This window comes from Aythya ferina (genome assembly GCF_964211825.1).
Source record: "Aythya ferina genome assembly, chromosome: Z".
NCBI classification, from domain to species: domain Eukaryota; kingdom Metazoa; phylum Chordata; class Aves; order Anseriformes; family Anatidae; genus Aythya; species Aythya ferina.
Window position 1 is genome coordinate 12233131 of NC_140299.1, and position 22296 is coordinate 12255426.

The 22296-nt window shown below is 37.4% G+C and overlaps 1 protein-coding gene across 9 annotated transcripts in view; it reads right to left on the reverse strand.

The window, feature by feature from the left end:
• PRLR (prolactin receptor) overlaps positions 1–22296 on the reverse strand; it is a 170117-nt gene that overhangs the window by 74443 nt on the left and 73378 nt on the right. For 4 of the 9 annotated variants that reach the window (XR_014687114.1, XM_084503760.1, XM_084503759.1 and 1 more), the window contains exons 1-2: positions 20769–21028; positions 20100–20194 (exon numbers count right to left, since the gene is read on the reverse strand). The gene's annotated coding sequence lies outside the window, so the exon portion shown is untranslated. Of the gene's footprint in view, positions 1–20099; positions 20195–20768; positions 21029–22296 lie in introns of those variants that run through there. The other 5 variants (XR_014687115.1, XM_084503758.1, XM_084503763.1 and 2 more) reach the window with 3 other exon arrangements.

Here is a 22296-nt window from a genome sequence, read left to right on the forward strand (position 1 = left end):
TAAAGAAGTCTTGTTTTTGGATTTAAACTGGTTTCTGTAGGTGAAGAAGAGGTTCTCTTTCATTTTATGTATGCTATAGTTAACAAAATCAAATTCAGTGTCAACTGATGTAACCTAAACTTCAGCTCTTCTGTGTTCTGATCCAGCAAAGCCTAATTCTCCAGAAATTCACATTTTTGTCTGTGTTGTTGCATGCTCAACAGAACCAGGTCTACACCTGCTGCATTCTGCTTGCTAGATCGTGCCCATTTTCTGTGGGAGCTGACAGGATTAGACAATAAAATACACAAATATCCATGTATATTTGAAACAAAGGATAAAAAAAAAACAAAACAACACCTAAGAATGTGTAAAAGATGAAACTGTACTAGTATTGGACGCATTTAAACATTAAAGCTTATGAAAAGCTTTAACATCTTTGTCTATTAAAAAATAAAAATCTGAACTACATGTATGTCCTGTATGTAGATACAGGAGAAAACAATCTTTATCTTCTGAGAATATTTGGTGAAAACTTACAAAACCAAACAAAAATCTTCAGGCTAGAATGATTTCTGATTTTGTTTTTCAAAAGAACTAGCACAACAAAATCAATCTTCAGAGTTGGCCTTTAAGAGTAGCCATTGTATATTTTTAAAGGAACAATATACTGGTTTAAACATATATTCTTCTGACAGGTTGGTAAACCAAATTTATCCTTGTTGACTTCTGGTCAGCTGTAACAGGGTCAGGTTATTTTTAAGTTTTAGAGATCAGCTGAAGATTGCATTAGTTAATCGTTTCCTAGCAGAAAGCATACCTGTAAATCAGTATTATTTTGGTATGTCTCCAGGGAAACTGTATGTTCAGCTTTAACTGGACTTTTGAACAAACTGCACTTTCCATGCACCTGTAATCCTCATTGTTTGGTGCCATGTCATGGTTTACTCTATCATGTGCCTTGCCTGGGGAATTCTCCAACTAACTAATCAAAGAACAGAGTCTTGGCTTGATTGTAAGACTAACACAGAGCCTTGCCTATGTATTTTTTATTTCAAGGGTTTATTTCAGGCAAAGGGGAAGACAGCTTCAGTACACGTAATTTAATTTGTACATTTGATTTCAGTTTATGTTTTCTATAGGAATATATTTTCTCTGTAGAATGCAGCAGAATGTTTGCATTAGAGGTTTTCTAAGGGAAAACGTCAGACTTCTTGAGGCAAAACACTTCAGCACAGCTGGGGACAAAAGCAGCAGAAAACAAAAGAGTGTGAGGGGCATGCACATAAAATACCACACATGCAGCACTGCATTTGGCAGTCCAGAGGCCACAGTGACACTCATTAAGCACTCTGCATTGAGTTTCTGTCCCAAGTACTGGGAAACGCTTATGCAGCCTTTGGGCTAGGACAGTGGCCAAGAGGCAACTCTTGAGCTACTTGGTAGCTAAGTAGGTTTGCACTTTGTGATAAACAACCCATTCTGTGGACAAGGACACCCAGACCTGAGTTTCAGGCCAGACAGAAGAGTAGCCTTCCACCAAGCTAAGCACAGGAGGTTCCCTATGGAGAAAGCAGAACCAGGGAGCCAAGGAGACCAGAGGCAATTTTTCATCTACCAGTACCGTATCAAACCCAACTCAACTGTTTTTAGCCTGGTACTGATTTACAAAAAGTTTCTTTTTGCTTCAGCTTAACCCTGTCACAACTGTCTACACTTCCAGGTTGTGAACTGCATTAATAAATGAAAGCAAATGAGTTTAACTAACTCTGTTATACTTATGTAGCTGAAATTAAAAATGAAAAAAATGGTAACAAACTTATTCATTAAGTTAATCTCTTTAATTTGTTTGTATGAGAATTAAAGAGCTGCCACTTAACAGTCATAGGACAGTCACTGCTGAACATTTGAGTTGCAGACCAAACAACTTAGGTGCTTGTTTCATTCTTGCAGCACAACAAGACTGAAGTTAATAGTTAGGAAACTGATGAGATTTTAAACATTTTGAGCAAGGGAGAGGCAATCATTCTAGTTATACCAGTCTGAAGTTATTCTCATAAAACTCACTCTAATATTAGCTTATTCCTTTTATGGATTAGAATGGAGAAAAATACCTAAAACACTGGACGTGGTATGATATATGAGCCAAAACAGGGCATAAGATTTTAACGTGCAGAGTTACTCCAACTGTAAAACAGAAAAGGGGTCAGCATAGTTAAGGACATCTTCTATTTTCAAAAGAGATTTCTATATAGAGAGAAATCATTAGAACAACCACCAACCTACTTATAAATAACAGTTCTTAAATTACAAAAAAGAAAATAAAATATCATTTCATAGCAGAGGGTAGTTTTAGTCTGGTCTTCTTTGGTGATGCTGTGCTGTTAAGTCAGTTTACATGGAATACTCTATAACTAATTTCAGCAGTCCTCCTCAACAAACTCCGGATACTCCTGCCTTCTCTGTAGCATCAGTTCCAGTACTCACCTGAACCTGCAATGTGTCAGTTCAAGGAGCTAAAGCTCTGTGAACAAATTGATGAAGAACAGTTGAAGAACAAGAGAGGAAGGGGACATGTTTTGAACTCTTACACAGTCACACTTAAGGCCAATCTGTTTATTTGGGGCAAACATTAGGAATAATCTCTAGAGTTTTGAATCAAGTATGGGGATGTAGCTAGAAGTTAACACCAATATGACAATGTAAAAGCCAATGAAAAACTGGTATTTTGCTGACTTCTACTGAAGGATTATTATAATATTTCTAGCCATTCTTTCTAGTCATCAAAGCTGTTTGGACAGAGTCACTGAGCTGTTGAACCTAGTAAGCAGTCTGTTAGCAGCAATTAGCTGAAAAAACAAATACATAAGTGGAATTTCAGTAAAGACATTTTTCAGGTACTCATGGGTATTGTTTATTACTTGCAACAAGATTACCTCATGCCTATTTGAATGAAGACATCTCAAGATACAAATCCAAGTACAGCTGTGATGACATACCCAGACTTTCACTGAGTTACTAGTGGAGAATTTGAAAAAAAGCCAAGCACACAACTAACGAGCTTCCAAGCCCATGTTACCTGCAGCTCAGACATTTGTCTTCACAATCACAGAAAACAGCAACACACACCCCTGTAAGCTGGGAAAAGTTACCTGTTATTTGTGGGAACCAAGAAGAGATTTTCCTGAGAGGATTAAAATCAGCCACTCCTACAGTTCATAATGACACCAGTAAGTGAAACACATGAACAGCAACCTTCCTTAAGTATGTTACAATCAAGTAGCAGTAAGATCCTCATGCAATAGGATACCATGAGCAAAGTCTGAGAAATGAAAAGATCTGGGGACATGATGTTTTTCCATAAGCTGCGGCTACAGTTAGAAAAAGAAAGCCCTAAGTCTGGTGGAAAAAATGGTAATGGCATGTGGGGGGACACAAAGTCCTACAGATTCAGTGAAAATGATCTCTTATTTAAGGAATTTATGTATATAAATACTTGAAGGGAGGGTGTTGAGAGAATGGAGCCAGTCTCTTTACATTTGTGCCCAGCCACAGGACAAAAGGCAGCAGGCACAAACTGAAGCACAGGAGGTTCTGGCTGAATATGAGAGGGCACTTCTTTACTGTGAGGGTGACAGCGCATTAGGACGGGTTGCCCAGAGAAGTTGTGGAGTCTCCTTCTCTGGAGATATTCAAAACATGTCTGGATGCCATCCTGCGCAATGTGCTCTAGATAATCCTGCTCAGCATGGGTGTTGGACTGGATGATCTTCAGAGGACCCTTCCAACCTCGGCCATTCTGTGATTCTGTGAATCTAGTCCCATATGTTCTAGACCACATCTACCTTGTATAGAGAATGCTGTCAATTCAAGTTTGTGTCAAGAACATTCTGTTGTCAATGGTCAGAATGAAAATGGCTGCTCCCCAGCTAATGGGGTCGCAGTACTTAACTCAGACACAGTTTATCCAGGGAGTGTGGACTGTGCTGATCTCTCTGTCTAATGCTGGGGGTGTAACTACAATACACCAATGTACAGTAATACAGGTATCTTAGCAAGCTTTCCTAACTAAACTTACTGCCCTTTCCATACTGCAATTTGCTCCTCATTCAGTTGGGTTGACATACATGTAGCTGCTTCTGGGTCTGTGAGATCATCACGGAAAGGGCTCGTACTATAAAATAACCTTCAATTTTTGTTAAAGCCTGATTCATCTCACTGATTCAGTTTATACTATCACTAAACAAAGAGCTGTATTTGCACAGTGATAATAAACTACAGGACAATGGTAGGAACTAAAAGCTTAAGTATGGAATTCCCTTTGCTTGCTGTTCAATGTCACAGAAATACTCCTTAGTTAACACCTATTTGAGATAAATATTCCTTCTTACTTGACTTTAAGTATTAAACCAAGCAACAGTAAGCAAAGTTGTGGGTACACTAGAGTCATATATTCTAAAGCCATTATGCTTTTGGTTATACTGTGTCTTCTATCTTATATCCACAATATTGTGCATTAATTTTGAATCAACTCAGCACAACCTGTTGCATCCACAAGAAACTACAGTTTTCAGCTGAAAGAGGACTGTCAACACTTCCACCTGAGACTGGTGCCTAATTGCAGAATAATTTTTTCCCCCACTGTTCCTATTTTCTGGCATTAGTCTGTAAAATCATTTCACAGTGCTGCTGCTCAGCTGACCCTGTCCTGTGGGAACAGAAAAAGGGGGAAGGAAAGCTATTTCTTTCCTCATTCTGCAGCATTCCTGAGTTCTGGTCTGAACCTGCTGGTTAACTGTTAGTGGAGTCAGGAAACATCAATCTGCTCAGCAGCCCCAGCTAACAGGGTATATTTCATTGCATATTGACCTGCCAGTTTTATGCCTTGGAAATGACCAGGGTTGAATACTGGGATACTGGGAATGGAAAGCTAAGTGCTGACACAGGATTGCAGATGTTAGAAGGTGTAGTGAAATGAGATTCTTTCAGGGCTGCAGCTTGAAATAGAGCTTTCATTGCTCTTTGACAGATTCAGCTTTGAGATACCAATGAAAAGTTAGCCCTTCGGTTTAGCTGTAGTTCCAGCCTTTTACTCAACCAAGTGGAAGATTACTTGTTATATCTCCACACTGCCTCTCATAGGATGTACCTGCAAAAATGAAGTCAGACACAGCTGTGTCCAGGACATTCTCACTGCCTCCATCAGGAGTATGCATGATTAGATTAGGATTGTTCCTTAAAAAGTCATATAATCTCTCAAACTGCAATCTATGACATTATTAACGAGTTATGGGCACATCTCAACTTCTGTATCTCAAATCAACCTGCCTGAAGTGTTCCCTTTTATATAGCAATTAAATATTAAATAAACCAAAGAGCAAAAGGCAAAACATAATCCAGCAGCATTTAGGATACTGGATTAACAGGATCCCTGCTCCACTTCATACTGTATTATTTATGCAAGGTGGGACTACTGAGAAAAGAAGTTAATCTAATTTTTCATAAATATTAAACATGAGTCCCAGGAATATATACTACTATGTGTGGTGAAACAAATCTGTAGTAGCTATTCAGGCTTCTTTCAAACAGTGAAAAAAAAAAAAAAAAAGCATCATAGTACTTTTAGCACTAGTGGGAAAGATAGTCAGCTAGGGCATAGAATATTACATTTAAAAGCTGTACACAAGTTCACAGAACTTTGCATACAACTGGAGATGATTCTCTAAAATCCTATAAGAATGAATGCCCTAGCCTCTCAACCATTTTAATTAGAATTTTGGTTAACAATGGTAATGAGAAACATCTCCCTTCAAAATACAATACCGATTACTATTTTTTTAAATATTCCCATAGAACATTTGTGTCTCAGCAAATAAACCTTCCCAATATTTTACATTAAACTTCTTCATATCTGCCATGAATTAATATGTTCTATTAAGCATCAGAAAGTTGGAAAGGAGGACTGTAATACTGAAATAAACTAGTTAAAATTGCAGAAGAGATGAAGAAAGGTATACGTTCAAGTTTGATTTAGTAAGAAAGCAGTTTAAAGTGAAATTAGTTTTCAAGGAATTATAAAATCATTTAAAGAAGTGACTATAGCTTTTCTTATGTAATTCAACAGCAACTGAGTTCAGAAACTGTTTCAAAAACAGATACTAAAAAACACTATTCAACATCTGCACAACTTCCTCACATGTTTTACGGAGTCAGGTGATGCACTACATCAAGTATGTCTCTCTAAAGAATTATTTTAGAACTCACCCTACTTTAAACCATAAAGTACCTCTTTACCTCAACAAGTTCATCTTGATTTATACTGTTATTGTGAAATCATAATCATCTGGAATATAAAACGAAGGGTTTATCTAAATGTCAGTATCAGTATCATACACAGATAATCAAGCTACTTCTGAGCAAATTATCCTATTTCAGTTAGCATCACTGCATTAAAGCAACTCTCTACATAAATGTTCTACTGTTAGTCTTGTATAATGTCAATATCTTTATATTTGATAACCTTTTTTCTTTCATAGAATAAATGGTGCCCCACTGTTAGGCTCAAATTCCTATTTGAGAAAATATATTTTTAAGCAACTAATTCCGCTTAGAGTTTTAGTTAAGGAAAGATTCTCTTCCATGTTTTCTTCTGAAAACTATTGTGAAACATCACTGTGTGCTCCTCACTTCCATCTGCTGCCTGAAATGATTTCCTTAATCTGCTTCAGTTTGTAAAGCATTTGGTTTGTAGTTCTTCAGGGTAAAGCATTCATTCGTATAGCCACAAGTATCATTTCTTCTAGAATACAGATGCAAATAAACACCAGGCAGTGGCATGTAAATGCCACCATGTTAATACAAATGCCTTCTTACAAGTTAGAGTCTAAAAGAATACATGAAAGAGCTCATTTTAATTAAGGCATTTCACAACATATTGGACATTATTCAAAGGGCTGAACAGCACTGCTGTACTGATATCTGCTACCCTTTTTTGATTGAATGGCAATTGATAAATATAGAAAAACGGTTAAGAAAATCAAGAGCCCCGTGGGTTCAGTGGCATACGGTATTATTAATCATGTGATCTGAGTAACGCTTGCTCAGTGCTCTGATAGAAGACAAATACTAAAGGTCCTGCAAAAACGATACTGATGGCAATCATTCTTGAGTAGATTCTGCTTCAATTATGTTATTGCAGGTTTAGCATCATAAAACCCTAACACCCAGATGTTGTCAGTAAATAAAGAATATCTCATCTGTCCTTGAAAAGAAGCATACATATTCATGCAGATAATTCAGCAAATGGATTCCACCTCCTCACCTCATCCCATTACACGCCAGCCTGGGAAAGGACTTCCATAAGAAGACAGAGGCACTGTCACCACCAAGAGCATTTTCAGGCATTAGATAAACTTGATTTCAAAATTAAAGTCAGATGGTCTACACAATTTTGAGCACACGCAACATTACATTGGGTATCTTGTATCACTGCTTTTGTGCCTAAGAGGAAGACTGATTACTAAATAGGACAAATGGCAGTCAAAATGTGGAAGGGGTAAAGCCTGAGCAGTTAATGTATGGAAGGTATAAATGTAATGAACTAAAAAAACTAGTTTGTCACCTGAATTTTTTATCCTGTAAAATACTTAAATTGTTTTTGTGACTATATTGACAAAAACGTATTAAAATGTTTGTCATGGCTGATTTCTATTACAAATCATATCACAACATGATATTTACCTATGAGAGTTGCTGACAGAGTTTCCAATAAAGTTCAAATTAGCCAAGACTATTTGAATGATGACAGCTAATTCTGAAACATGGCACTCACTGACAGCAGAGTGACTCACAGTTTTACATTAATGTTCCAACATTACAAAACATAGTGTGATGATTAGATACCATTATTACTATATAGTTTCTATAATGACTACAGTCTCTAGCCTGGATTGCTTTGTTGTGTGCTGTACAAATACAGAAGATATGTTTCCTGTTTCAAAGAATATACAACCTAGTAATTTCATGCATGAAACATACTCAGTAAATCACAGACTAGAAGAGGTCTCAGGAAGCCATCTAGACCATCTAAGTGCCCCAAGGAGGGATCCCAGAATGGATACCCTCTAATCCCAAAGAGGGATTAACAATGCCAATTTCATTCCTGAGATTTGCTTAACTTGTTCATAAAAAGTCCCAGTTATGGGAATTTCACAATCTCCTTAGGCAATGTAGGCTACTGCTTTTTTATCTGTACTGTTATAATGTTCTTAATATCTGATCTGTATCTTCCTTGCTGCAACTTAATCCAATTATTTCTTTAGCAGTCTAAAATCAACAAAAACAGACTACTAACTTTCTGCAGAGCCAAGAAACACCACTTCTAGCAGTTCACATATATCACCCTTCTGTTCTCTCATTTAGATTTACCAGTCTTGATTCATTTTTTCATATGCCATGTTTTCCTGATTTCTAAAAATTCTTTCTGCTCTCCTGCAGACTCTGCCTATCTTCTGTGAAGTACAGTGACTCCAAATGACGAAGTATTTCAGTTGAGAATGAAGAGAATAAAAGAATTACTCTGTACACTACCAAACAGACTGCTGTTTATAAATCCTGACATGGTATTTACTTTTTGCACAGCAGGATGGCAGTACTGACTCCTCTTCCTCTTGTGTATCATCACAGCCCCTATTTATACAAAGCTACTTCTTACCTTGTTCCTTTATTAGTGTGATTGAGTCTTCATGTCCAAGCACAGCCCCTTGCTCCTCACTTGTTCTTCAGAAACAGTACTGTCAAAATTATTTTGCTTTCCCGTCCTGTTTTCCAGTTAAAAAACCCTCTCCTTTCACTGTTGTTTTACTAATGCATTTACTAATACCTTTGGTATGACATTATCCAAGTGACTAATGAACAATTGATTAGTTCCTACACCAACCAGATAACAGTGTGCAGCTTGTTTTGAACTGTCCTTTCATTCTGACAGTGACCCACTGATAACCACTTCTACATGTTGTTCTAAGGACCAGTGCATCCAGCACCATAGCTTCATCCAGACTACGCCTTTCTACCTAATTTACAAAAATTTCATGAAACTCTATGCAAAGCCTCACAATACCCAAAATGCTGCTGCTGTTCTTCTGTCCTCAAGACATGTCCATCTTTAGAAAGAAACTGGACTATGAAAAGACTGTTTCTTTTCTTCAGGAACCTATATCACTGTTACTTATCTCTAGGTTTTCTTATATTAATTTTAGTTTCTTCCAGCATATTAATTTCAGCCTCTTCCAGCAGTTTATAACCAAGTAACCAACACACAGATTGTGTCTCTCTGTTTTCCTCGTTTAGGAATGGATGATGCCTCCCCTGCCTGCCAGGCCAGTGTGCACTTCCCTGTGCCCCCAGGAGGAGTCAGGGGACAACCACCCCCAGCAGGACATGGCAAGCACCTTGCCCTCTCGCTCCTGCTGCAGTCCAGCCCCTCATGGGCATACAACTGATTTGCCCCAAAGCCCCTCCTGTCTTCCAGTCAGGACCCCCAGATGACGCCATCTGACCTCACGTGAGGCTGTCATTTTGGTGCAGCCATAACCCATGTGGTAATGAAGCTTTCTGGGACTGGCTGGCTGCTGAAGCCGTGTTGTGGTCACTCAGCAGCAGAAATTCATCATGTTGCCCAACACAGGGCTACCATTTTGTCACAGCTACCGTTTTGTCAGTGGCACAAACCTTGAGATCCCAGTGTACCTGGTGATTAGTTGGCAGCTGAAACCCTGCCTTCCTGCTCGCCTGCAAGCTTCTCAAGGGAACTCATATATTCTTGGTATATCTGATATAAAGACATGTAAATATTGCTATAAATATATACAGAAAGGACTGTAGAGATACATATAAATGCATTCATACGCTTCTTTATATATATGTCTAAACAAGTTTTATATTTGCAGAAGTTTACATATAAAAGTTTGCTTAATAAGAGGTATTGAAATTAATAAAGTTTATACATAACAACCACCTATTACTGGGGACAGCGACAGGATCAAAGGGAATAGCATGAAGCAGCACCAGGGGAGGGTCAGGCTGGGTGTTAGGGAAAGGTTCTGCACCCAGAGGGTGGTTGGGCACTGGGACAGGCTCCCCAGGGCAGTGGTCACGGCACTGAGCGGGACAACACTCTCAGACATAGGGTCTGGTTTTTGGGTGGTCCTGTGTAGAGCCAGGAGTTAGACTCCATGGTCCTTGTGGGTCCCTTCCAACTTGGGATTTTTTATGAATCTATAATAAACAAATTAAATAAAAAGAAAATAGAGTTGCAGGATCACCAGTTAAAAAGACTGCTGAAAAACTCCTAATATGTCTGGGGTGGGGTAAATTGAAAGGGGTTGGGAGTGTACCACAGAGAGGGTGGGGGCATTAAAAATTTGCAGGTCTGAAGGCAGAGGGCTAATCTTGTCAGTATAACCAAAAGGCCCGTTTCCCAAATTTCAAACCAACCAGATCACCATACAGTCTTACTGGTAGTGCAATCTTTGGACTTTGCATCATGCTACACATTACTGGCAACACTGCCTAGTGAAATGGAAAGCCAAAAGAAAAAATCAGCTTTAAAGAAACACCAGGGGACACCAAGAAAAATTTGCAAAGGGTTTTCTCCAAAAGACAGCATCATTTAGATAAATGATAGTTGGGCTTGAATTGCTGAAATAAAAGCAAATTATGCAAATTATGACAAGGGCAGAGGGTTACATTTATCAAAAGGTCTCTTTAATGTGAATGGCTCTTCTGAACCTGATGCTGCAGTAACCATGCCTCATGTGAAGACAGAAAATGAAAGCTCAAAGTGAAACTCCAGGTCATCTCCTCCCTACATAGCAGAGTGTGCCTTACAAACTCAGAATGAAGATGTCTTCTACTGTAACACCCAAGTGGCTGAAAATAGGTGCCAACAGGTACCCATCAAACCCACTCTTTTCTTTCCCAATTTTGCTGCAAAGATACAGCACCATTGTTCAGAGTCTTCCCCATTACCAGTTGTGAAAAAAAATCCTGGGGGGCAAACTCTGCTCAGCTGAAAGTAATGGCATCTCAATGGACAAGCTCTTCTTGATGCTTGTCTGTACTGGGACCACTTCAAACAAATCTAGTTTGGATTTGGTACACTCTTCTGAGCAGCTGTGAACAAAAGTCAGCCCCACTAAAATATATCAGCATTTCTAGTGGTAGAACAGACCATCTTTCTCTGGATTTCTTGTTTCTATTCCATTGTTCAGTAGGGTTTGTTATTCTTTTACTTCTTGCTGTGGATGGAATGCAGCCTGGCTCTTCCCATCCTTTCCCATTTAAGGGTTCGAGGAAGGCCTTCTCTTCAGAGATGTGACGTGTCTCTTTTTAAAAGCTGTCTCTGAATATAAACAAGCCCAGAGACCTCCTGCTTTGCCAATGTTTGCAACTTGGCCACAACAGCCTAGAAGATGCATCTGATCATATCTTTGGCCATGTTTTCAGAGCACTTTTAACATGTGACTTAATAATTTCCAATCTCTTCTGGAAAAATGATACTGCTTTTGAACAGAGGCTTTTACTCCACAGTAATGCCCTGAAAATCAGGGATACCATTGCAAATCTGGGCTCTGTAATAATTCGTATAAAAGCATGTGTCCTCATTTCTTTTACTATTCCCTTTACTACTTATCTTCACTACATAATGGTGTGTGCTCTTAAAATACCAGAACCTTCTATGGTGGCAGATGCACCTTCACCATCTCCTTGCCTGATGTGAAGTACGGTATGCTTGTTTCCATTTGTATTTGGTTCAGTGCTGTCTGTACTGATATGGTGTTATACACTGGAATATAATGCAGCTTGTACTTTGTTGCTGCAATGATTTAACTGCTATTACAATTTGCCAGAACACAGGCTGATAGTGGAACCAATAAATCTGTAAGCACCTGGTGCTCGACAAGTTTTGTGTAGAGGTAGATTGAGATAAAGCTTCCAGTGATGTCAGCTGAAAAGAGAAACTGTCACTGGCAATTCCAGGAGAAGCTTCCAGAAAAATGTGTTAATTCTCCAGCCGTACAAAAAGTGTAAGAATTTTCATCTGTTAAATCTCTGTTTTTCTGATTACAGGACTGTGTACCAAGACTATAGCTGGTCAACAGTTAAAGCTCTGTTGTTGAAGCAATAAATGTTCATACACTCCAGCAGTATGGATGGGTAATGGACTCACCCCAAAGAGTATTGTCATGTCTTACCCAGCAGTGCTATTTCCAGCACTATGAATATTATTCCAGCTGCTTGGGCAGTGTATTTCTGCAAGCCCCACCTATTGCTTGCCTGACAGCTCCTGTGAACTTTTACACCTGTTTGGTAATGTTCAAACTGTTGTTTTGTGGGAAAATCCTTGTGCAGACATCACTGGGGAGCACAATGTAAAAAACACAGTCTGCCATCCTTCTTTTTCTCGCACTGTGGCTCCAACTGCTAAACATCATGGACTTGAGAGGCTTTTATCCAGCTGTTAAACTTCTAGGGCTAGCCACACCACAAACAGCTGTTTATTTCTTCTTTTCCTTTTTACTGCTAGGAAGTTTTCAATTTTGCAGATCCTGTCCTCATCAGGGTTCAGCTCTTGAAGTTCTTTGGAGAAAAACACAGTTTTGATAGCTTGCTGACTGTAGTCTACTAAGCAGTACATGGGTATCTGCCCCTTGCTCACAGTTTCATCTACTGTGATGAACATCTGCTCATAACCATCGTCAAAACTCTCCTTTGTTACAGATAGCCTCATGCAGTCTTCCTTTCTGATTGGAGACATATTTTCTCTAATTTTAAACTTATTCCCAGACATTGTTTTCCAAATCTTGCAGAGCTTGGAGGTTTCACATCAATAGCTTAGACTGGAAGCTGTTTATAAACTACAATAATACGCCAAATGAGCAAAAGGGATTGCATGCTGTAAAACATCCCCACATCTTGGTTTTTAATATCCTGTTAAAGCAATCTGCAAAAGGCTTCTACCCCATTACTAGCAACAGAATGGTGAAAATTACACTACTTTAACAGCTTGTCTTAAGGCTAGTTCAAAAGAAAAAATAAATCCATTCCCTGCTTGGGTTGTAATTTGCAAGGCAGCAAAAATTGTTTTAAAGACCATAGCTATTTAAGAACCCATTTTGCTTTTCAGACATGCAGTCCAGGCACATTTTGTAATATATTCATCACTATTAAGATACGCTTACACTGTTATGGTGTCCAGAATATGCCACAAATACCTGTTACTTATAAAGTGCTTTCTCAGTCTTCCATGTGTTGTAACTTTACTGTATTTCCGTAACTGTAGTCACGTGTGTATGTATGTATATGTATATATATATATGTATACAATATACATATGTGTATATGCATATGAATGAAGACCTTTGACATACTTCTGGGGTAAAGAAAAAGGATTTCAGCTGTTACAGGGAGCTCTGAGATCCCATGCCACAGCATGTGTGATATGGTCATGTCAAAATGGCAGCTCTCATGGACAAAGGGAGGACTTCTTGGTCCAAAGAAATGTGACACACTTCTGGGCTAAATGGATCACACAACTGGAAAAGGGTGAGAGGCTTGTGGAAAAAGAGGAGAGGTTTCTGGGGACAGTGATCATCAGGTTTAAGGGGCAGGACTTCCTGCAGAAGTTAAGGAGAATCACAGCTGCATCATCTTGTACGAAAGTTGTTCTTTAACTGATACTAACTATATTTCTCTTGATGGCAGCCTTTCTTCATCCTCTCCTCCATCTTTCTAAGCCACATTAGAGAACCATGTTGCTACCACTCAAACCAGGAATAAAGATATTTGAAATAAAATAATCTATGAAACAGTATATAAGAATCACTAGAGAGAGGATTTACTTATTAATATTTTAACATATATTACTAACTACTACTACCAGTTTGGGTTAATTTATCATTACGTGGGCTAAGCAGATACATGATGGTTATGGTATAGTGATGATAGAAGACACATGAGGCTGGGCTTTTCCTGGAGAGAAGACTGAAAGAAGTGTCTTGAATTGAAGTAGCCAACAATTTCTATCTTCCTTATATTAAGACACAATACTATCATACCCAATTACCTTAGATAGACTAAGATGCTTTATGTTGCTGTTTAAAATAATAAAGGGGCCACATAAAGGTCCTGTCTTCAGATGCTTAGGCCTTGACATTGAACCTGGCAGTTCAGTAGTTCAGTTAAACCTGGCAGTTTAGTTAAAACTTCCACCGCAATACGTAATTTCTCTATTGATGTTTCAAAAACTAATCTTTACTCTCCACTTAAATTCTGTACCTTTTCTTTTTCTATTTTAAAATATTTTTTCTATGTTTACTTTGTATTCACACAATCTTCACTTACCTGCCTTTCATATTACCAGAACATGTGGCTTTGCCCTACCGTAACATTAAGTGCAGTGTTCTTTAATTTCTCTTTGTATCACATGATAAATAAAACATCTTCTAAAGAAAAAGCCTACATTCTTTGGATCGGCTTTCTTGAACTCATGATTTCCCAGCTAATATTTCGGGGTCAAGAAGTAGCGACAGCAGTGATCCATTCTTTTGGATCAAGCTCGGAGCAGATGTAAGAGATCTGGCTACAAGTCATGTTTGCTTTTCCAAAGACCATCTCTTGTTTCCTTCAAGGAAGAAGTGTGACACCACATGGAAGCACATCTAGCACATGTTATTCATCAAACAGATCATTCTGTCCTAAATTATAAAACTTCTGGCTTTATACTGTGATTGTTCCTATTTGTTCTTCCCTAGTTAGAGGCCTGAAGGTTTTTTGAAATTATCAGTGCAAAGTTTATTGACTGTTTTTATGAACCAGTACATACTTGTTCACAGCAATTGTTATGTATCACGTGTTCACTGGAAGTGGAAATGCAACGAATTTAAAATACTATTAATATGGAATGACTTTACCCCAGGGGAACAATGAACACACTAAGAGATTTGCTTTGCTAAACAACTGGCTACCTCAGGTTGTCAGGGGGTTGAAAATCAGGAGATCAGAAGATTCCTCAAGGCAAAGAAAACAAATGATATCAGACATAACAAATGTACTGAGATATTTTCAGAGCTTACTAACTGTGAAGCTAGGGGGATCATAGTGATGATCTAACTTACATACAAAGCTGACATGACTTCCCCAAATGCAATCCTGAACAGTTGAGATCTTTCAGAAAAACGTATTTTTATCATCAATTTTACACTTTCTTTCTTTCACATTCTTAATTCAACAAGCTGGAGAGAGGCAGGAAGAGAAAACAATGAAGATAAAGCAGAGTGTCCTTGGGTCTTCAAAGGACAGATACAAAATACAGTGTTCTCTTAGCAATGTAAAATAATCCTCTAGTTCTTTTTTGGTTCACTTTATCAGCTTACTGTTGCAAGGTATGCAGGTATATGCAGTACAGGAAAGGTCACCAGGCAGAGCCACAGCTGCACTTGGCAGATAGGGGAATAATGGTTCCTATGCTAAATCCAGATTCAACCTGCCCCAAAGAGCATGTAGCAGAGCTCTTCCAAATGCACCAGACCTATCATGTATTCTCCATGTGTGCGCACGTGACTGCATGTATTTAGTAAGCTTCTGAATACTCTTCTGTAATGCTTATGTGTTGCAAATACTTCTGGAATATTCAGTCCCTCATAATGCCTATGATGTAAGACAAGAGGCCTGGACTATGGAAATGAATAGGTGCTTTGAGATTTACACTTGTATCTTTGAGTTAATTCTTTAAAATATTTTTTCTTATCTCTCAGTTTCACAATTCTCAATGAAATATGGAAAAAACATACACATAATAAAGCACTCACAGTCAAGAGTCTGAAACGCTTTCGAACACTGCACTGTACAGACTTCTCAATCTTTTTGTCTGTCAGATGGTCTTGTTTGGAAACTCCGTAATTATCTGAATGGCTGAGTCTCATTTGCTGTGGATTTGTATCTTCTAGCTAGTTGGAATATTTAATTTAAAAATGAAGTTTATATACATGTGTAATAAAAACAGACATATATAATTGCCTTCCACCAAATAATTTGGCTGTGACATGTAGACTGCCACACTGAATTGCAGAAATAATCTGACAGAATCAAGTGACTGCAAATGCTCCAACTGTTCTTTCTATTTTACACATATTTCTATATAATTTGAAGGAAGCATTGTTTGAAATCTTACCCTTACTGCCAGAGTAATTTGCAATTAGATAGCAAATAAAAAAGTGTAAAAAGATAGTGTGACTATATAAATCTTATTTCTATAGGGAAATATGTTTTTGCTTCTGAAGGACAAGTATATTAGGACATAATTAATTAATTAATAGATAATTAATTATTGCCCCAAACTAAGTACAAATATGCTCTCTGTTACGCGTTGCATAGTTTGTCAAATAAATAAGCTCATATAAAAACATGACTTTAAATTTCAGGAAAATGATACTATAAATGCAAATGAATTTGCAATCCTGAAGAGGATTTTCAAGGCTTGACCTACAGCAGATCTCAAGTGGAACTGTTCCATAAGAGTAACCTGTATTCATGAATATTATAATTTGAGACAGAATTGATTGTTTTGCCTCTCAACTGCCTCTCTTTTCTCCCCTTTCTAATCATTTTAATGTACATCCTAAGGTATGCTCTTACAATAAATCAATTTTGAATTACGTGTTGGATGGCAAAAGGGTTATTTGTGTTTAAGTAAAAGTAAGCTTACTGTATGCTTGCCCAGATTTAACCTCCAGATACATTTCACAGATGAATCATTATAGTTACAACTAGATTACAACCTTAGTCATGCAGTCAGAAACTGATACAAATTTCGTCATGTTTCAGTGCTTCCTGATTTCTTATTTTAAGAATTTCAATCCAAACTTTACTCTGTCTTCAGTCCAAACATCCTACATAGCTAGTCTATTTTGAAATACATTTTAAACAAAACTTTTGCAAGGTTACTGGCTATCCTGTAAATCAAAATATGAAACTTTTTTTATTGCAAGAAAAAATTCCAAAAGACTGTAGTTTGTATAAAAAAATTACTATTAGTGCAGAATTCTACTACATGTATATTTCTTCTGTGAATATGAAATTACCTGCAATACACTATAAAAACTTTTGTTGATCAGCTGCAGAGAACTGCCATGCAATTAAAATGAATTTCAGAAGACAGCAAATTTGTAATTCCTAAAGAAAAGGTAAGTAAGGTGCAATGTTCCAATTAAGATGAGATGACTAGATCATTTTGGTATTTATCAAGATTCACACTTAACAAGTGGGAGAACCATTTTGATGGAGGATGCAATAGCTGCAAGTCTCATAAAGTCCTTTTACTTCTGTGATTTGAAAATATTCCTTTTTACTCACTGATAACAAACAAGCAACAATTTGAAATGGTCACGAGATTCTCAGAAGAAAGTTTGTACTAGTCTAGACCATACCAAAAATGACGGATAGTTGTAGAATAGGAAAAGTAGAGGTTTAAATTACATTGAGCAAAATCTTTGGCTGGAACTTTTATCCAGCCACACAGGCTAGAGTCATCTGAAACAGCAAAGTAAGCTGTACCAGTTTTAAGAAGTTGTTTCAAAAGAGAAAGAAAATGTAAATAGTCTGAAATACTCAAATAACTCATCACAGCTTTTTATGAAGAAAACTTCTACATTTTACATACATAGGACACTATCATAACTCACTTAATTTTCTTTCTAAAGAAATCTTTAAAATGAAATGGTTTTCTTTCTGATTAGGCAGCATTAACTTAGTTCAGCCTTGTTTTGTCTTTTCAATTTGCCAAAACACAATTAAGAAAACCTGCTAATTTCAATTACACTGTCTTTAAAAATAGTTTTCAGAACTGCCAATGAACTGAAAAATCTGTTATATAAAAGTCCAATTATATTTTCTGCAAAAAATATTTTTTTTTTTCAGAAAAACAGAGTTACATAAAGGCAAGTTGTAGGGCTAAAAATTGATTGTAAAAAAAGTCAACTTCATATGAAAGTTTCTTAGCAAGTAAATTTTTATAGGGATTAAAGGTCAAGTGAAATAGAACCATTACCAACCAGTATCTACCAGAACTGTGAGATACTATTCTATCAGAGCTAAGTCATTACCTCTTCAATAGAGCTAGGCAATAAAAAAGATAGCAAGGCGGAAGGCCAAGAAAGTGAGATACCTTCCTTCTGTCATTATTTAGTTCATGGAAAAATCTGAATCCTTGATTTCATAATGGTTTATTAAATTGCTCCACATTATAACTTGGGGTGGGGGAGGACTGCAGAATAGGTATAGCCAGAGCTGACTAATCAATATAAAATATTGCAGTACCATGAGCTGGTTCTTCAAAAGGATTAAGACCAGCCGGAGAGAGGGTAAATGTGAAAGCTATGCAAGGGTAAATGTCAAAGCTATACAAGAATGGAGACCTAACCAGGGAATGAAGGCATCTCCCCAAAAAGCGTAATCAGGAAAAGGTAAACAAGGAAGTCTTTGTGAATTATGTAATCAGAGCATTCTATTAGCCCAATTAATTAGTCCAACCAGCAAGTTTTGGTACAGGCTGAGTTGTGCTTCGATTCTACCTTCTGAAGTCATCCAGCCTCTCTAAGGGCAATTGTACTGAAGGAATAAATGAGAACCAGAAGGGGCACTGATGCTGAAGCCACAGAAGATTAAGATTTTCTTGACAGAATAGATCTTTGCAAGAAGGGTATTAGAATAAGGGTATTAGGAATTTCGTGCAAAACCCAAATAAAATCCTGCCTGAAGGATAAGAAGTGTATTGATACATATGTATGTACATGCAGGTACACAAACACCATTAAAGTCTGTAAATTTAACTGTCTGCAAGTACCTGAATATTAGCTTTAAACAAGACAAAACCAAGAGGTAATAGGAACAAAGTGTTTTTGTAGTTTTATGAGTCTCTAATTAACCTGTGTCTAATTCTGATGAGGAATACATGCCTGGGAGACTAAAAGTTTGGACTGAAATCCTGATGCAGCTGAGGGAAGTGGCTGAAATCCATTTGCTGCACTTCAGTAAGGAATGTGCAAAAGTGAAACTTCCACAAGCTCTAAATGAGGGCCAGAGGTTTCAAAAGCCAGCTTTGTTTGCAAGGGCTGTTTCTGATAACGGAGCTTCATTTGCAACGGGTGTTAATTCATCCAGAGCCATGAAAGCTGAACAAATTTAAAAGAGATCTTTAGCTGGGCAACAAAAAAGATCACAATCCAATGGAAACAGCTTAAAAGCATATAAAGCCCTTTTCAGATTTAAAGATGAAAAATCAGAAACCTGAAATATCCTTATAAGCTCAGTCCATTGGATAATGTTGCCCTGTCAAAGCATCGCATCTTTCACGGGAAAATTTAGTCTGAAAGATTTCCAGACCAATTTTAAGAACTCAAAAAATACTAGGATTACCTATCAGCTTTTGCTCTTCATTGCCTTTATACTATCAGCATTTGTCTACATTATGTTTTCCTTAAAGATTGCAAGCTGCATGCCAGATGAGGGCAGACATTATTCTTTGTGCCAGACTCTTTCACTAGGCTGTACTTCATCAAAGAAGACCGATGTGCTCTCGTGCCAAAGACTTTCTGTAGATATTTGGTGCCACTGAAAGTGTATATAGCAAATGACTGCATTCATTATACAGATATTCAAGCATTACTTGTTGCTTAAATCCTGTTCACTCCACAGGCAATCCACCCACCTGCCTTGGGGAAGGGAGTGCCTATTTCAGCCCAATAATAGCAAACCCTCTCTCAAAAGAAGAAAAGACTGATAGCTGCAGAATAACATTTCTGCAGCTTATGCTGGCAATACGGAAACAATCTATACGCTGTCTTGCAGGCTGCTGCGCTCTCTAGAGGGAACTGATAGCAAAGGAAACTGTGCATATTCTTCAATTCCCCTCCCCTTCCCAGACCATTAATGAATTCTCAGGTGCTGTTGGAATAGTGAAAATATTACTGATGACGACAATGCAGTGTTTCAAAAAGATGCAGAGAAAAATGGCTAAAAAGATGCTTTCAAAATCAAATCACACTGTTTTCTTTATTTCTCACCAGCTCAGTTAGCAGCTTTTCTCTTCTTCCCCTTCTTTCTGATATCTGTTTCCCTTCTACCTTCGACTTCCAGTCTATGCCAATAGCAAAGAAATCTGAGGATAATAACATAGAAGAAGATCTGGTAACTAGTGAGCATATATATATGAACACAGAAGAGAGTGATGCAGGAAGAATAAAATAATAGCTAGGGAACAGTAGATACTGGAAGACACGACCGGCAGCAGTTACGGGAGCTCCGGGAAGCTTATTTCTTCAACCAGCATATCTTCATTAACGAATTACATAAATAAGGAGTACTTAGTGAACATACATAATATAAAGGGGTAATAGCATGAGATCAGTATTACTAACTGCATTAAAATATTTCCCAAAAATAAATGCAATTCTGAAATGTCATTTTAAAAAGCTGTGTACGAGAAGTGGCATCTCTGCGTCTGGTTTCTTTCAGCATTTTAAAAGAGCAACTGCTGACTGTCAACTTAAAGTGGTCTTTTTACAGAATGTGAACTGTACAATATTTAGCATTACATATTAATTTTATCTGATTTTACTTTTTTAAAGTTTTTCAATTCTGCTAATAGTCTACTCCGTTCTTTATACAATGACACTAAATGCTTTATAGTCAGATAAACATACAGTAGGAACAGGTTTAACTGCAGTACTTACTTTTGCCTCGTAACGAGAAGTATGTTGACCCATGTCAATTCACGAATACTTCCTGAACAAGGACGTGAAAATCCAGCATTTCAGAGTTTCACAAATACTAAAAGAAAAGAAAAAAATAAAGAAAAAAATCCAGAAAGAAAGAGTGAAAAAAAAAACAAACAAACAAACACAAAACACCTCAAAGTAAAAAGATAAAGAAAAAGCCTGTAAGGTTTACAGCTCTGACTGCAAAATATTCAGCCTGGCAGCTCCAGGAGAAATACAACTCTGTGTACTTGTACATGCTCTCCCCATTAGAGGAGGAGTCAGTTTTGCAACACTTATGTTCCTTGCTTGAGGCAAGACAGTGATTCTCTTCAGTACAAGCAATGTTTGGAGTGTGACAGCTTTAAAGGTGAGAGGTGTACTCTGAAGCATAGGAATGCATCAGCAGAAAAAGGATATTTTTAAGCATCAGCTACATATGCTACAGGTTGTTGTGGCTTCTTTTAAATGCTTATTGCCTACGGGTGTTTTTTTTTTTTTTTTTTTAAACTAATGCCCCTTACTATAAACCACATCTATAATAACCTTTGTGCATCAGTAGACCATGTTTTGTCATCTAGAATTGCAGAAAAACACATTCTTTTTACAACAGAATGAAAGTTGATGGTACAACAAAAAGCTGACTAAACAGAATAAAGTCTTTTTTTGGTAATTTTGTTAGCTTTTTCCTGTGATTTGAAAGGAATTTTAGATTATGCAAGGGGATTTTGAATTTAACTTACATAGTAAATTATTCACTAGTCATCCACCTCTATTCAATTGAAAGCATTTTTACATGTTCTTATTAATGCTTTCATTGACTCACATTTTTAGCTTTTCTGTATTTATGCCAGTGAAGTGAAAATAAAATGCATGCATATGTAGTGATTTTTTTTTTTTTTAAGGAAGAAGACTGAGCAAGAACATTCTTTTTCATAATGAAGTGAGTTTTATGTGGTGTGGTTGTTTAGTTGTTATTACAGTCAAGTCTTTCTAGTCAAGGTCACAATTGTTCGTATCTTGTGACCAAATGGACATTCTGCAGAATATTACAAACAATCAGCAATCATATGAACAGTTTCTTGGCAAGACAGGCAAACATTTGCGAGTAAGGAACACATACCTTGTGATCTATTCACACAGAGATTATAAAACTTCAGGTGTGTTTTTTCAGTGTGGTTGGACTAAGCTAACTGCCAGTTGCTGCCAAGAGGAACAGTTTCACTCTGTACCTCCACTTGCTTACTCCTGTCCATCCATCATGTGTGTTGTGTTACTGTGTTACCCATTTGAGACCTGGTTAGGGAGGGGTTAGGGAGCTAAAATGGTAAAAGAGGATTCCTCTTTTTTTTTTTTTTTTTTTCCCCCTTCCTATTGTAAATATCTGAACAGCCGCACTCTGAGGTCCAACAAATGCTAGCGATAGGGGAATGGAATGCATAGCTGGCAGTAAAGACTCAGTCGATGGTATCATAAAACTATGCCCTAAAATATCAGTGTGTTC